We start from the raw sequence: 18356 nt of genomic DNA, 5'->3' as shown, positions 1-18356 counted from the left end.
AGATACTCTTGATGAATAAATTCCACTTTGTTTGTTGGTTTTTTTGCATAAGAAAAGCATTTCACTTCAAAACATAAATATCAGTATTTACAGGAATAATTTTTGTATCTATATAATAATTAAATAAATAATTTTTTTATGTTTAGAGTGAGTACGTGAGAAGTTCATACTTTGAAGATAATAATATATAGGCTATTTTGGATATGTGTGTCAACGTTTGTTTTGTCCTTTAAAAATAAATGTTATTAAATTTAAGAGATTGAAAAGAAATGACAGTAATGAGATTTGTAGACCTCAGGCACCTCCATGAAAAATCTTATTTTTTTTGCGATCGTGTTCCAGGCTGGGTCTATAAATCATGTTGGAGACAAATCATACTATATTCAAGATGCCCTTTCACCTTTAACTCACTACTGTTATTTGTCTTCTGTCAGATTTCAAAATATTTTAAAGATCTTGTTGTTTTGAAATGATAAATTTTCTTTTAATACTTCCAGCCATTTAAGTATCCCATATAAACAATTCTCAGAGTTAATTTTTGGTAGTAAAAGGGAGACTGCATTATTATAAATAATGATAGAATTCTATGTTTCTTGCATTTGGTGGATGATGCATCATAATGGGAAATAATCAGTTAATTTGTGGATAACTGACTGACCTAAGGTTTCAATGACAGTTTCTTATCAGCACAGCCCATTTCCTGCTAAGTCATGTATTTAAAAAAAAAAAGTATATACATCATGTAGAGATGCTCCAATTTGTTATCTATATTCTAAAATATGGCCATACCATCTTTCAGTTTTGTACAAGACAGGCATTTGGATGGTATTTTTTCTGCGCTTCTTTTTCCTCCTTATTAAGAAACATTCTCTTTAGACACTAAAAATGTCACTTTACTTTTCCTTGAAGTGTATTTTTTACAACACATGAATATCATTGCTCAAAATGGGGGGCGGGGGGGAAATAAATTGTAAGTATTTATGAGCGGCATAAGATTGTGAGAAATAAAAATTCTAGGCACATCTGTTTCTATTAGTAAGAATCAAAATCAGTGAATGCAGATAATAACTTGCTGTATGGTTAGGATCTTCCTCAGGAAAACTTTCTGTCACATGCTTGAGTTTAGCTGTCTTCAAAATGACCAGTTTTAAGCATTTAAATTTTGCCCTTTTTTTCACTTGTGTAAATACTGCCCTAAATTGGAATGCTCTTCTAAGCAAAACCTTCAATCCCAGCTGGCTGGGTAACTTTTGTGTGATACTGGATGACCTCGATTTCTCTTCAGCAGCAGGATGTGGATTGAGGGATGCTTGCTGCCTTCGAGGAACTTTCTGCAGCTTGGGGTACTGTGAATATTCACTGCCCTGTAAAAGCTCAGCTGGTTTCGTCTCCTCCAGCCCATCTTACCTAGTTCTTGCCTAGTTCTCTGCTCCCTCTTGCCTGTCTCTGCCGTCCTCAAGCCTAGGAAGGAGGAACAGTCAGGTGTTGGTGCAGGCACTGGTATTGACATCAATGGGCTGTTGAAGAGGGTGAATGAAAACAGAGCTTGCTTACTGGGAGAGCACGGGTTGTTTTAGTCTCTTCATTATTTGTTTCCTTTCATGGTGATGTAGGAGAGTAAACAGAATTTTAATGCTGTACATGGATGGTGGTGTGATTGAAGAAGTGATCTGAGCAGATAAAAACACAGGAAGATTATGCATGGGTCTGGCATGATTGAAAAGAATGAGATTTGTATAGGAGGTAACACGCTGAAACATTGCAGGGGCTTAATCTAAATACAGATACTATGCCAAAAGGATAAATAAGAGATAGCAGCAAAGCCATCAAATCCCAGAGATCAGAGGAACAGTACGTTAAACATCAGATTTCATTCTCATATGGCATATCCAAATATGGCAGCACAGGATGAGACTAGTTTTTCTGCTTTAAATTGTGAGAACTTAATAGAAATAGGGTAAGAAATGCGTAATGGGGCATGCAGTAGTGTATTATCCTGATTGTGTGAAAATCATTGTACATGGCTTTTTAAAAATAATTTTAATAACATTCTTTGTGACTGAATTGTGTTGTTGAAAAAGCACAACTTCTTTGAGAGCAAGAGAATGAGAACAAGATACAGAAATTAGAAACGTACTGAATGTGTAAGAATGTGTGAGCAGCTGCATGATGATCTATCTCTTCTAGCACCCTGTTGTCAGGAGTGAATGAACATGAATGCCAGAGAAAGAGTACAGCAAATGGAAAAACATACAGTGGTAATTCTCTCTTTACATCCAACAATTTGCAGCTTGGAACTTCATGAGAGGAAGGATTTCTTCAGCTGTAAGTGTACAATGTGCCATTGCTTAGGAATATCAGAGGAGACCTTATGAAAGATTTCTTAAACAAAGTAAAACCAATATTAATGCAAAAGAAATCTTTGTGATTTTAGAAGCTACAATTTTGTTTGCCCATGCAAATGTCCTTGTTAGCTGAGGGCAGGTCTGCTTCTAGATTGTGTCTGTATTTCTGATAGGGAGGCTCTGTATCCCTAGGCCTTTCTGTTGGGAGCCAATCTTGCCGTGGATGATCAGAAGCTGATTTAATCCATATAAATGAATCCTGAGTGGAGGCCAGAGATGGTTGTGCAGCTGACTTATGCATGTACACAAACCATAAATATGGCATTTTGTCGTGATGCATTTGTATTGGCTGCTGTTTGTGCTCCGTGGTGTCTGGGCCAGCGTGATGGATGGCAGTGACACCTCGATAGCAAAGTGTGCATCCAAATGGCTGCATTAGTTCTTCACACATCAGCATTAGGAATACATTGCTGTCGGAGTCAGAGCTCCTGGGTGCAAGAGAACACGCAGGAAAACCAGATGGTTTTAGACAGATTGGGAGGAATCACTGGGACACATGCCACGTCTGTGATCTTCACTTGGGTTGTGCACAGACAGAGAGCTTTAAATCATAAATGGAGAAGTGGTTAATCCAGTGTTCCAGAGAAAATGAAACTTTAAATTTACAATTCATGATGTGTTACAATACAAGGTTTGAATTATAGGTTTGCTAACAGTCACTTGTTTTGAGAGGATGTGATACTTTCCACAATAAACCTCTCTTACATAGCCATATTTCTAAGGTCAAAAACTTTCCAAAATGTCTGGCTTATGTACATTATTTTGAGTTCCAATGCAACATATCAAACAAGAAGTACAACTGATTCTAATGCTGCTACATGCAGAAGCATTAAAACTTACAACAAATCAGTCCTGTGAGTGTAAATCTCATTGTTTGCCTGCAAATCATTAGAATTTTCATGAGCTGAGCACTCAAGACTTGCCCTTTCGTCCACTAAGAAAATCCCTAGCGAAGACAATGAAGCTGAAAAAATGCACATGGATTTACATACCTTACTTTTTTATTCCCTTTTATCCTTAAAAATAATTGTTTACAAGCATTTTTGGATGGTTTCTGGGTACCACCATTGGCAGTGAAGAGAGAGAACAAATAGCTTTTCCATTTGCTCCTGCAGACTGGCTGCTGTTTTAAAACAGGCAGCAGTAGTGAGTTACGGGGCTGCACACTTTGGAGTGGGAAAGTTTCAGGTGTTCTGAAAGATTTCCTCAGAAATGCACAGCCAGAAGGTAGTCACAGTGTAATAAAATTGCAATAAATGAACAATTTCAATTAATCCACTGCTCACCTTTTGGCTGGACAGACAGTCAAGTGGACCTGTCTGTGAACACAAAGAAAAATCAGGTGAAGCTTGCCTTTTGCATTATATATACATATATGTATATATATATGTGTATGCATTATAGATCCAGTGTAACACTGTAGTTTCCCATGTAGGGCAGGCCTGCTTTTAGAGATTAGAACCTGATCTTTGAGAAGGATTAGAGAACCCAAAACTTAAGAGGTCACGAGGGGATGGGTCAATTGCAAAGACAGGGACTGAATGACTTGCAGCTTTTTGTGGAATTAAAAGCTATTTATTGGTCATGTGCCCCTGATCCAGATATTTGTTGGATTTATAGCCTTTAAAAAAGACCTTAATATCTGTATATAAAAAGGTTGAAAGAATATACAAATTTTATTTAAACCATTTTCTAGGTGTTTCCTTCCAGAGCTCTTGCTAATTTTTCTCTTACCTTAGTGTTTTATGAGATGTCATTTGTGGATGGCTTCTCATACAGTGACTGGCCAGCCACTCTCAAGTGTTCTGGGATGAAACATGCAAGGAAGGAAGGTGGTGGGCCCATCTGCAGAAGCAGATAGGGGTCAGGTCTGCACATTCCACTGGCACCTCTGGGTTTTCTACTAGTCTCCTGGACATCCAGGGAGCAAATAGAAAGCCAGAGAACACATTGCAAAGTTTACTTTATAAGTATAAACCCCCCAACTTTATTACTAGCAGGAAAACAGTAGTCACAGTTTTTTTGTTGGTTTGTTTCTTTTTTCTTTTTTATTTTTTTTTAAATTCTTAATGGCTAAATTTTATTAGCTTCTCTTTTTCTACTTGAAGTAAACCACAGGAAAAAAAATATGTGATCTACTAAACATTTTGCAACGACTTTTTTGGGATTGACCTGAATAATTGGTTTATGGCTTTGCTCTACCATTCTAGACTCTGAGCCATAAAATCATTACAGCTTATGAGACTATTGCTTCTTTCCTTGGTATAAATACAGACAGGATAGCAATAAGCAATTCCCTCAGTATGTCAGCAGCTCACAAAGATGAAGAATGATACTTTCATGTGCAAAATTGGTGAGAAACTATGAAATGTACATTCAGTAAAAACTCTCAAGATACTATCTGGTGTCTGTGAAGGGAGCTGGGGACAAAAAAGCAAATTTTGCTTCTGGCTGAGGAGCCTCACAAGGATTCTACTCCAGTTCTGAAGCTGTATGAGCCCCACTACTGCTGACACACCAGGATTTCAAAAAGGGAAAAGTAAAGAAAAGTGCTAGTCCTTACCTATTCTCCATGCATTTTCTTATAGTAAATTTGTATTTTAATTTAAAACTTCTTAACCATATTTTTATGCAGTGTATGTGGTGCCTGAAAAAAATCCTCAAGCACTTCTTTTATCTGCTTTATTTAAAATTCGTGTTTCTTGCTAAAAATTAAGAAGTCTAGTTACTTTTTCATATCTGGTCTTTGGACTAAAGACTTTTTTAGTCCTGACTTCTTTTTTCTTTTCTTTTTTTTTTTCCAGTAGTAGTAACTAGAAAGATGGTTTAATTATCAAATGTAGATAATTTATGACAACTTCCAGTGATTTTTTAGCAATATCAGCTCAATATTCTCTCAGAGCAAAAGAATAAGATGATACACCCTTATTTATACTGTCAAAAGGCAGTTTAGGCTTATTGCACCTATCAACATGGTCTGATAGTTTGTCCTGCATCTTTTCCTTATTATTGGAATTTATTTTTTTCTTTCTTTTCTGGGCTTGTTCATAGACAAAGTTCTAATATAAGCCAATTTTTAGTTACATTTATTATGTTACCGATGTTATAATTTAATAAAAAGGAAAATTAAAATTCTTAAAAAGACATCCCTTTAAATACTAAAAACATGCACGTTGATGCATTCAAGGACTCAGAACATGACCTCCTTTATCAGTAAAACTGTAAAAATATAATTGTCAAGTAAAACGTGTACTAGAGGTCCCACAAAACACTAGGTGGCAGACTTGCTATACTTAGAGAAAAATCAAACTCAAGAACATTCCAAGGAGAGTGTTTTCCAAGACAAATAGCAAGTAGCACTATAAGTAAAACTGTTAGCAGGGATTTTCCAGATATTTAAAAATTATGTTGAAACTTAAAGGGCATAAACAATAAATTTTAGTTCTTGAAAACGTGTTTGCTTTAGCCGGGTTGGGAGATGTATACCAGCAGCTACCTGCTTTGCTACTGATGTGAACAATTCATGTTTCCTTTTGGGACAGCATTAATTTAAACTAAATACATATTGTAATTGTAAAACTGTCATGCTTGACTTAAAATAATGAGTTCCGCCAATTATATCTAACACTGATTGACTTTGATACAGACTGAAAAAATCCATATTATTTATAAATACAGTAACGACAGACATTGTCCTTTGAATATATGGGCTTATACAAAAAAAATTATATTTAAAATGAAATCTTCTTAGTGTTTAAAGAGTCTAGTGGAACAGATTATAGTTTAAATCAGACAATTCTAGGATGGTTTGAGAAAAGATTAGCCTCAGCAAACCTACCAACTCAGAATTTATAAAGAACAACAGACAAACACAGTCTTTGCCCTGAGCTAAAATAACTGCACAAACCAACTGTCGCCTTCCAGAGAATTAAAACAATAACCACACCAAGAATCTGAAGCTCCTAATAAAGTATTATGATCTCACCCCAGGCTCTGTGTACTCATTTGCCAAATGCTAGGTTGGCTTGCAGCTTTGTTGGGCAGGCTAAAGAAATGGATTTGCTGCCAATCAGTTTCAGTTTTTACTCTGAGTTGGAGAATTCTTCCATGTATGTATTTATGTTTCATGTTTTAAAATTACTTTTTTTAATATTGTGAATTTTCTTTGCTTAAAAAGCCATACATTATTTTTGAAATGAAGATTATTTGCTTTCTCTGGTAGCTTCTGCTTATATATTAGTGAATTGACCAACCGGCTTCCTCTTACAGTTATTATTTAATGCCTTTTGTCAAAGCAGGCAAAGTCAATTTAGTGATTATTCATTTAGGTATGCCACCCTATCTCAAAGAAATAGGACACACTAACGCTGACAGAACTAACTTTCTAACTGCTAAGAAGAAGAAAAAACATACCTTATATTGCAAACGGATAAAAGTCTGAATTAGAGGACCATTCCACAGGTGCCATAATTATTTTTTGTATTATGTTTATAATATTTTCTTGCAATGTAATATATAGCATTGCAGTAAAATAGCTATTAGTATAAAATATGAGTAGTTATAGACCTTGAGGGAGCAAAAGTAGGTGAGACCTCATTCAGAGGACATCCTTTGCTTTGTAGAGGACTTTAGCCCGTGTGTGAAGCAGAGTTTTAAATGAGAAGGAAACCTGTGCAAGTATCTACAAATACACAACAGTTGATTTGTTGATGTATTGAGCATGAGTTCATAGGGTTGGATACTTTCTGAATCCTTGTTCTGTGTATTCGAAGTGCTCTGTGTGTGTGATTCCTGAGCATTTCCCAGGGGACAGGAGCTGTCACTCCTCAGACACCTGGGAGGCCTTGGAGCTCCCTGAGACTGGAGCTGTAAGGAATTAATGCCGCAGGAAAGGATCCCTCAGAGTCCCTTGGTTTTACCTGCTGACAGTCCAGGGAAAACACCTGTGGTGCTTTTGCAGTTGCATTGCTTCCCATGCTGACTTCCCAGGGAGAAGAGAATTCTTGATCAGCAGGACTTCAAGGGAAGATCTCTAGTGAAATCTTGAACCAGTTGAAAAAGGAAAAAAACCCACACTCTGACTTCAATGAGTGGCTTGTGATATGTGGGAGATTTTGTGTTGGCTCCTTTGGGATTTCTTGGCCAAACCAGTGCATCCTTCCATGTCACCTGGGGTGTTTTTCCCTGCTGGCAAACAAGAAGCACTAGAGGATAGCTGGGCCTCCTCCATTAATACAAATGTCCTGTAGTGTGAGTTCCACTGTTTAGGTGTGCGTCCTGAGCCACCCAATCCTGGCACGCGTGTCCGTAAAGTTCAGAGAGTAGTCAGGGATGTTTTCAGCTTTAGAATTAGTGCTGTGAAGCCCTTACAGAGTAATTGAGGGACTCTTGCAGGATCATTTAATTAAATTTGGGTTCATTTTTATCTCAAGAGGATGATAAAACCTTGGATTATATAAATTTAAGGAAAACGTAAACTAGGTTAAATGTGGACATTGTCAAATTTAGCTTTCTGACTCGATAACTCAGCTCCATTTCGGCATATTTCAAAGTAGCCTGTGAATCCTTGATGTTAATTTATTGTCACTTTTCCTTAGCTTGAATTGTGAATATTGTTTTAAAATATGTTCCAGAAATATAACTCATCGACAGCAAAGTGTAATTTGGAAGTCACTTGATATAAAGGGCAATGCAGACATGAAATGGAAGAGCAAACTATGTGAGGTCAAAAAGCAGCAGTGTACACTACAAAATAGATACAATAGCAAACTAGACATTAAGGGAGAGTTGAAAAATGTATCTGTCAAAGAGTATGAAGATACACTGGTAAAGAAGTAATATATATGTATTTGATTTGTCTTTTTATGTTATGGGGAAATAAATGTGTTTTACTGTGTTAGCCCCTTAAGGAAATGCCACGGCCATCAGAATAATTTTATGAAAATGACAAGCTATGCAAAATGTGGGAAGAAAAGTTTTAAAAGGGCAACAATATCACTTTTTTTTTTTCGTACGTAGTGCTTCTGTATGTGTGTTTGAAAATGTGGCCAGACAGATTTTAAAGTGTTGGAGCCTTTCCTGGTGCTGGGAATGGCTAATGAAAGAGAACATGGAGAGGTCATTGCTAGAATGAACAACAGAATAAATGGTGGAAAGAGAAAAATGGAAACATTCTGAGGAAGGCAGGGTATGACTCCATCATGCAAATGTGTCACTTCATGTCTGTTGGCAAGGATAGCCTACCACAGTCTCTGGTCTGTGAAGGTCAGTTGTAGATGATATGAACAATCACTGCTTTTCAAATACCAAGAACAAACAGACTGTCAGTATTTGCTACAGTTTGCTGTTCCTTTTTACATGCAAATTCAGTTCTCCGAGAATCTATCTCAAGAAGTTTGTGCTTGATATCTATCATTGAGTAATAGTATGTCTCCATTGGTCTGTATTAAGCTAATAATTTGAAAAAAAACAACCAAAGCAATAAAAGAAGACATCTATTCTATTTGCACATTTTGGTTTGCCGTAATTTCTTTCCATGGCAAAAAAAAAAAAAAAAAAAAAAAAAAAAAAAAAAAAAAAAAAAAAAAAAAAAAAAAAAAAAAAAGTCATGAATAATGAAAGCACAGCTGTGTTTAGTTCCTGGTTTATAGAAAAAAAAATTACACTAGGAAAATTATAATATTTCTTTTAATGTCTGGCAGCTGTTTTAGGTGGAAATTGAGTTTTCCAAGTCACTTTGAGAAAGGAGTCAGTGAGCCCTGCCATGGTGGCCAAAGTTTCCTCTCTGAGGCAAAGAATAAATCTCCTCTGAAGGATGAGTGACTGCACTGGGGTTGAGGAAAACAGCCTGTGGGGCTCCATTTTTCCTTCCTCTGTTATTTCAATTTGCTTATTTTAACCAAACCGTTTATTATTTTATGTACCTGACTGCCAGTCCTACAAATCAAATTTGTAGCAAGTGGGGGAATGTTTATTTTTTTCTGGAGTTTTTCACTCTGTATTTTATTCCATGCTAGGGCTGAGATATTTCCTCCTATCTGTTTTAAAGGCTATGTAAAATGGATTAGGTAATGTTACAGATATGTAATTTCATTTGTGAGTGTTTGGAATTTTAATAACCCATCAATATTTTTTGCTGAATTGACACTCAGTTCTTAGCATGAGCAATGTTGAGTGAGACTGTTATTATTGAAATCAACAGATTTTACTCCTTAAATACCTAATGGTGGTTTAAAGGAAAAAGTGCTTGTGTTCTTATTATTTTCAAAGTTGTAATGCAATAGTGTATCTAATGCATGGAGCTGTAGCATATCATATTTATTGCAGTGCAAGTACCTGTTGCAAATTGTGACTTTAAAACAGAGGACATCGCTCAGTGAGGTGGATGACGTAATTCCTGCCCAGTATTAAGTGAAATTTCCCTGCTCTGGATTTATTTGCTATGAGAGATTTTACTTCTCAGAACGAACAATTTAACATGGTTTGAGGAGCAGGATAGAATACAGCAAAGTGGAAACATCTCAACTTAAAGTTACATTTGTGCAGTTTTTACAAGTCATGTGGAGTCAAGCAACATGGGGCTGCGTTCTGACGCTGGGGTTCTGGATTTAGGGTTTCTTAAGAAAAGTTCAACTGAATAATAAGAAAAGGGAAGGAAGAGAATTTTGAAAATGTTGGGATATTGCAGGAGCACCTATTTGTGTATATTTATAGACCATCTATAAAGTGCGTGTTCTGTCTCCTTGGAAGGCCTGAGTAACAAGAGATTGTTTCTTTAATTGCTAACATATATTTTTTGTTCTTTGAGAGACAGGATAAAAACTCTGCTAATAAAGATGTAGAAGTTATTGCCTGTTTAATTTCTGACTGTTCCCAGATTATAGCAAACCTTGAGCATATACATGTATAAAAGCATAAACAGTTTAAAAATTGCATTTGTGCTTCTGCATGCCCGTATTTTCGGCATTGATCCATTTATAAATTGAAGCTTTTCAAAAAATTATTTCTAAAAGGAAGTGTAGAATTTTAGGGATAATACAATAAACTGAAAGTTACGAGAGCAAGGTTTAAAATAACATGAAAATCTGACTGCTTTCATTTACTACTTTCCTAGACAAGAAAGATCCCTCTTTGGCAATAATACATGAAGTCAAACAATAATTTAACATTGTTGTTTCTTAGATGTGCCACTTCTGTTGTCAGAACAAGCAGATCAGAGATCTGTTCAGTCTGTAGAGATTATATAATGAAAGCAATAAATTAGAATCAGGTTAGTGAGTATTGATGCTGGTATATTGAAAAATACTGCAATACTGTTAGACTTGTAATATTAATTTGAGTGTTACAAAGGTGGTGATGCATTTAGGTCACTATGAAAAAAAAAATTCATGGAGAAGGAAATTTTAATTTTTTCCTTAATAATTTTAATGAAATTTTTTTCTTGGCTTTTTATTTGTACTTTTCCCTACTCTTCTAACACTTTATGAATACTACAAGAGTTAAGAGATTACAGAGACTGCCCAGTGTGACAAAACAAAAGTACCTTTATTGAGTACTCCTTGCTGTCAAGTAATAACATACTTTTGACAAGACTGTGCTGTGAGTACTGAAATGTTCCATCATTGGAGACACCTAGACTTTTTCCTAAAACCGGTGTTTAGATACCCACTGATTGGTGCACTCACTTTTCTTTGTTGCTGCCTCTTTTGATAATATTTTGCTCATAATTCCCTAATCATTGCTTTCCACGCTTTATGTTCTTGAGCAGAGCTGGAAAAGGGTCTGCAGCTGTTCACAGTAAACCCATCAGTTGTTGCTGCATTTTCAGTAAAGAGTGTAATGAAATATCTAGGAAAAATAATGATCCTTGACTGTGGTCTGGAGTTTAAAACTTTAGGACCATCATCTTGAGATTGCTTAAAAGGTCCCAGGTAGCTTTTATCTGTACCTCAGTTTTTAGATTTCAGCCACAAGTCCAGCTTTGTTTACCATGACATTTTCATACCAACACATTTACTTCTGTGACAGTTATGGTGAGATACATCCCAACTAACTTGGCTTGTAAAACTTATGTGTCCAGACTTAATTAACCTTCTAGGTCTTTCTATTTACAGTAAAGAAAACCAAGAGTTTCCCTTCTGAACACAGTGCATTTCTGTCACCCACTGAAACTTCTAGTCAATACAGAGTGGGCTGAGACAATCAGAAAAAATTAGCTGAATAAAATTCTAATACAGGTCAGATTTTTCTGGCCCTCCCTTAGGATCAAAACTGACAACTTATTAGACCTTTCCAAATAGGAACTGAGAATTTCATAAGATAAAAAATTTCTATTTAAAATTAAACTTAGTTACCCAACTTGCTGATTAGGACACTAATCCCTCTGTCTTTTTGTGGGCTTTTTAGCCCAGTACATTTTTCTAAAGTGCAGTAAAAGAAGCAATGAGTAGCTATTGCTTTATGCTTCTAAAGACTTTGAACTTATGTGAAATTCATTCTCGCATGCTCTTTCTTGAAATGGAAAAAGGCATATAAATAGTAAGTGCTGGGGTATTTTGAAGCTCATTGCACTCTGATTACATATAATAAAATGCAAGTTTTTAGTAAAGACTTCACAGTAAATGAGTTTTTGTTTTATCACAATGGACAAGTAATGTCAGACACCAACATATTCAATGTAACAATGACAATGAGGCAGTGGATGACTGCTAGATGCAGATGACAGAGGAATGAATCAGGCAGCTGCTCTGAAAGTTCAAAATAATTATCCTGACTGAAAATAGGTCTGATGGTAACCCCCAGCTTTGATGCAATGCAAGGAGAATTTCATGTGGTCACAAATGAATACGATTTATAGCATTTGATAGTGGTACTTGGTTTCAAAAGCAGCGTTTGTACTGATCCAGAGGAATATGAATAGTTCTGTTCTCAACAAAGTCTTGCTGGAAATAGAGACCAATCACTAGAAAGAGGAGGAGAGAGACAAACTGCCTGTGCAATGAAGAGGTGAGAGCATGAATTTTATAATCAGCATGAATAGACAGATCCTTACATAGGAAAGTGTGGGAAGACTGTGACGAGTCTGAAGTTGCACTCATGGTGGAGGTTCTTACAACTTTATGTGATTTCAAGAAGTAAGAATAGAACAGCACCAGATTTTGGGGGGGGTTTATTAACAAAATAAAAGTTGTTAGTTATCAGGGAAAAAAGTGAAAAAACCCCCCACTTTAGTAATTGATTGACTAAAGATCATGTGACCCTGTCCTAATATTTATAAAATGGGATAATTAGGTTATAGCTGAGAATGAGACTATATTGCATTGGTGGGTCTAGTTCCATGCTCTTTGTAAATCTGGTTGATACACATTGCAGAGTTTTTGGCTTAGATCTTTTTTTTTTTTTGCTAAACTTAAACTTTGGGAGCTAAAATAAATAGACATTTCTCAGAAATTCTGTATATGTATGAAACTGTTTGGCCATTTTGTTCAGTTTTAAAAATGTGTGTTAAGAAACTGCATGAGAGGAACCATGTGAGAATGGCCAGTGATCAAAGTTTGAAAAGCCATGAATGTTATGAATGTTCTTGCTCCCTTTTTGGGAACCCAGGTTCATTCTTTTGCTGAGAGGTGCAGTGAACTGAGATGCTCTCTTGGAATGATTTGTTCAAAGGTAAAAGATAGCTCAGAAGTAAAGCGGTTCTCTAGCATTTACTCCAGCCTGATTCTTAAATTACTTAATAAACCCCCTATATTGAAATATGCTGCATAGGCAGTGGGTGCAGGAAGGTAGAAGAATGAAGGTTGCTGTCACAATAATTTTTTATTTGCTGCTTTATTAAAGCACGATTGCACAGTTTTTAATACTATTGCTATATACCAGTTCCCAAGGAACTTTCACTCCGCAATGCACTGAATGAATTTGTAGGGAACAAATCAGTGATAATGTAATGGAAAGTTGAATGTGTGTTCCTTTCCTGTTTTGTTGTAAAAGTGGAAAGAATTACAATGAATGATGGATGGAGCTGCCAAACAGCAATGTTCATATATAGTGCTATATAATTAAAAGTATTATGAAAAATCAAAGTCCAGGTATTTCAAATTAGCTAGTCGTTTTTAATAGATGGTTTTGTCCTTGGTCTCTTTGTTTCATTTCCTGTCCTGTAAAATGGCACTCATAATGCCTTCTCACCTTCAGTAATGTTGTAACAAATTCATTAACTTTTGTGAAGAACTTCGAAAATTATAGTGATGAATACTATAGAAAGCCACATTAGAAATTAATTCCATCTTTAGAAAAGGGCTTGTATAGCACGTAGTAAATGAGGCATGGGCCCAACACTGAGTACTGAACATGGAACAAAATGTTGAATAGCTGCCCATTAGGGGAGCACTCACCCAAAAATCATTTACAGGCACCCTTGATTTGTAGTGGTTCATTTTACAGTCTTAATACTCCCCTGTAACATCCCTTTTTAAATATAATTTTATCACTAATTTATACTAAACATATTCAATTTAATTTCCTTTTTTAAAAGTAATTACCATTGTAATTATATATTCTCACACAGTTGTAGAGGCACTCTAGAAATACTGAAGAACTTCTGTCTGGCCTTTATTCTTTTGGGAATATTCTGTCATTTTAAAAATCAAAGTTTTCTTCCAATACAAAAGTTTGATTGTGGGAATTGGTCTGTTCCTTTTTGCATATGAGTACAAACTTTCATATTAAACCATATTATCCTTACCAGAAGTCGCTGACCTTTATTAATGAAACAGAGGGGTTTCTAGAAAATTAACAGCTATACTAGGGTTAAAGAATTGCTTTGAAATTTTTTTCCCCATTTCATTAAACATCTTTCTTCACATAATTATTGTTATGTTCTCACACATGCTCATTACTGGCATTTTGAATTGATTTTAATGACTCCTTTTGACTGTGAAAGCCGTCAAGGGTTTTGAAAAAATCAAAATAGAGATGTGAAAAACCTCAATAACCGTAAGTCTTTGTAATATTTGACCATTGACAATGTCAGGATGGTATTGTGGTCCTATCTCCCAACACTTTTTTCTACTTTAATCAATGATTTCTAAGATAAAGTGAAACAAAATTCCTGGGAACAGAGATTAGACTTTTCTGGGCTGACTCCTGGCTCAAAAATACCCAGCTTGTGGATTCCAAATACTGTGCTGTGTGTTGGAGAATTAGGATGTGAGCTGGGGGCTCTGAGTTTCTGGAGAGGTTTCTATGTTCTCACAAACTTTTCCCACGGAAATTTAGACACCAAAGCTCAGGGAATTTATAGATTAAAGACTAGAATGTGGGTCTTTAAATTCTGTCTGGCTGCTGCTTGAGTCACCTGCTTGAGTAGATTTGTTGTCTCTGTCTTGGTAAACAGAAACAGGAAAGTCTCATTTGGTTATGTAAAGGGTAAAATTACTTATGGTGCCTTCCTAAAGGTTTGAAGTAGAAACAAACCCACATGGAGTAGAACCTTAGGCTTCTCCAAATTCCCGATTGTAAATACACACAACAGTATATATCAACAGGATATACCGAATGTACTTTAAATAGCTATTTCTACATTTAGTTATTATATATTTGGCTACTTACACATTTAGCTATTCAGAACATAGTCTTAGAACTGACTTTTAGTTTAAATTTTGTACTGCTTTTGAGGCTAAGCTCTCTAGTTTGAATGGCACTATGAATTGGGAAATATTGTGTGATGTACTGTGTAACTGCTTAGTTTATGTGCACTTATGATGCATTGGCAAATATTATGTTCAGGAAGAGGTTTGGCAGTAGGAAGGAAAGCTGTTCTGCCTGCTTCAGTCGGCAGAAGGGGGAGCTTTGTGGAGGAGAGGGAGTTGATATTTTCCCTGGGAGCTGCTGAATACATGTGGGGGAAGAGGCTCCTAAGTTACAGAATGTAAAGATGGAGAGAGTGAGGAAGGATAGTGAGACAGCAGCAGGGTGCAATGGGAAGAGTCCTCTTTACCATCCCTTTTAATTTCTACTCTGAATTTCTTCTTAAATTAGTTCTATTAATTTATATTCGAATAAAATCTTACTTTAGAGACTTTCAGAGATCTGGAATCTTCACCTTAAGAATAGCTCCAGACAAATCTTCCTTGAAGTTCTGTGAACCTTTCCTCCAACCTATGGAATTTCTTCAGCAAACTTCCGCAGTCCTCAGAAAGATGGGAAGGAATGTTTGCTCAGTGTCAGTTCTTTCATTTGCACCTGAGTTCATTTGTGCTGTTGAATTACCTAACTGCACTTAGGCACTGCTGTCTGCTTCATTCAGATCATGCACACCTTAGGTGCCCTCCCTGAATTAGAATTGTCTCTGAAGAGATAAGTGTTTCTGCTTTACAGCACCCAGGCTGTGTCCATGGTAGGGATTCAATGATTTGTGCTGTGGCAGGTCTCTGTGGAATTAAAGACTGTAATTTGTGTTAGTGCTGAGAAATGTGCTGCTCCTGAACAGTCGAGAGAAGATCCTCACCCCTCAGTTTGTAGGACTGTCTTGGTGTGATTTAGTAATCCTTTGGCAGCTCTGAAGAATCCCAAGGCGAGTTCTTGTGTTGGCTCTCAGAGCTGCTCTTGAAGCTGTGTTGTTCAAGGCTTTTGAGTGCTACAGAGGAGATAATGTGTGGGATTTCGTACTGAACTTTCTGCTATTAATGAAGTATCAAATTGATCAACCATTAAATAATGGAGTAATTAATAACACAACAAAACCTTCAGGATATCTTGGGTACAAAAGGCTCTACACATAACTAACTCTTCCTGTTTTTCGCAATTTACTGTCAACAGTATTGTGTGTAAGAATGAAATAAGAAAAAGTAGAGTTAATTTTCTAATTTGTTACAGACGGCAAATTTATGAAGAACTGTGTAGTTTAACTTCTTTTATAAGTGTAAGGACTTTTCATGCATTCCTTGAAAAATCAGTTCATACTTTGTTGCCTTTTAACAAGTAAAACATAAATTTAAAAACCCAAGAACAAGAAACTAAACAACAGCACCACCACCACCAAACCCCAAGGGGGGAGAAAAAAAAGTCATATTGTTTTAAAGGTAAATTACTTTGATATTTTTTAAAAACTTGTATGCAGAAGAGCTGTTCATACATGACTGGGAGACAAGAGTCCCATGTCTATTCCCAATGTTATTTATGATGGGATTTTATCTGTATACCACTGCTGGTTTTTTGGCTGAAACTCTGCATCTCTGAGGACACAGTCTGGGCTTAGAAGAAGCCTGTGACATATTTAGGTGATAATTTTCCATATCTGATGAGCACATCAATGGTATCTTGTCCAGGCTTGTCAATGCTGCTTCTTGGATCTTGCAGCCCTTGCTGTAGCCAGAATTTCTGTAGGAGCGCTTTCTGTGGTGCTGGTCTACCACACCTTTTCAATAATTCTGTTTGCAAAGATTCATACTGAAGCAGTCATTTTTGTATTTTGAGGAGCTCCAAGTTGACTAGATCAGGAGATTGAGCATATCCATACTTTACTCCCAACCTTTTTACCTTTCTACTCATGATTACGAAAGGGTTTATTAATCCATTTAATAGGGGTCAATCTTTACTTGCCATTTTTTCCTGTCCTGTTACCTTTAAATTTGTTCTGGTACTCTGGTCATCTGATTGTTAAGCACAGAGATGTGGCACAATAGAGTCAGTGAGATTTATTAATTAGATTTACATAACTATAGAAATGTGGACTAGGATTAATAAATAAATGGGGCATTTAAATTTCATATTTATTCATTTTTTGACTTCATAAACATGCAGAAATCTGGTCAAAACTTGTTAGCCAAGACATGTAGATCAGCTTAGTCTTATTTGAATAATGAAACTGTTGTGGCTAATAATAGAGAAAGTGAACTTCTCACCTTTGGATGTCATGGTAATTCCCTTGATGTAACTCCTTTGTGGGTTCTTTCACACTCAGGAAATTCTATGATTCTATGAACCTTTATTTTCTACTTTTCCTTCCACAGTCCCTATTAAAGAAAAAAAAATATTAAAAAAACCCAAACAAAACCAAACCAAAACAATTTTCTTTAACTATTAAGACAATATAGTGGGCTTTTTTATCTATATCAGCCTTCCCATAGGATACAACAGAGTGTATTTTTTCAGATGATGTGTTGCAGCAGAAAAGGTGATTGTCAGCACTAAACAAACTATTAAATCCAACAAAAGGCTGACACAGCTTTTCTTCTGCTTTGACTTAATCTTTCACTCTCTTTGTCTTTACTGATTGTGTTTTTATGATCACATATTTTTTATTTGTAACACAGTTTGTGTGATCTTGGTGACCAGCAGAATGTCAGCAGGCCAGGGATCAAAATTATGCCTTACAAGTATTCACCAGGTTGTAGCACCAGAGATGACTTGCCATATTTTAACATGCATAAAATAACAATCAGAATCATGTATTCTTGTAAATCACCTCCTTATTTCATGTGAGAGGGGGAAAAATAGAAGCTTTTGATGCCTGTAATGGTAAAAGATTCAGAAGATTTATTCTGTTGGATATGAAGATACCTGCCCGTGTAACAGAGCACTCAAGATGTATCCACCACACCCATCTCTGGGTCACAACTGTGTCGCATAGGGATTATTTATCTGCTATCACGATTTACATCTCTGAGGGCTCTGCTTGATTCTTAACTTTCTGCACTGAACATTTCCTGCTGGGATTCTAGATGGCTCCTTCTATAAATTGCAACAACAGTAATTCCTGGTGGCCTTTTATTTTTTTCCTTACATTTTGGAGTTCCTGGAAACCTGCTTCATCCTGACAGGTCTGCTTCTTCCCCTTCCCCTGCAGAAAAGTTCCTTTTCAGTCATTCCTTGAGCTATGACCCAAGTAAGGGTTAATCTCATTCCTCTGGCTTTGGGGACACACCAGGATAGCACAAGACTTATGTCCTT

At 36.2% G+C, this 18356-nt stretch overlaps 1 protein-coding gene across 4 annotated transcripts in view; it reads left to right on the top strand.

Annotated features, from left to right (window-relative positions):
• Positions 1-18356, top strand: part of ATRNL1 (attractin like 1) — a 433474-nt gene that overhangs the window by 159897 nt on the left and 255221 nt on the right. The window lies entirely within an intron of this gene.

Source organism: Chamaea fasciata, unplaced genomic scaffold, assembly GCF_029207755.1.
Source record: "Chamaea fasciata isolate MVZ Bird 193981 ecotype frontalis unplaced genomic scaffold, bChaFas1.0.hap1 SCAF_9, whole genome shotgun sequence".
Classification (NCBI taxonomy): Eukaryota; Metazoa; Chordata; class Aves; order Passeriformes; family Sylviidae; genus Chamaea; species Chamaea fasciata.
The sequence above is the reverse complement of the archived record's forward strand: the minus strand, read 5'-3'. Positions and strand labels throughout refer to the sequence as shown.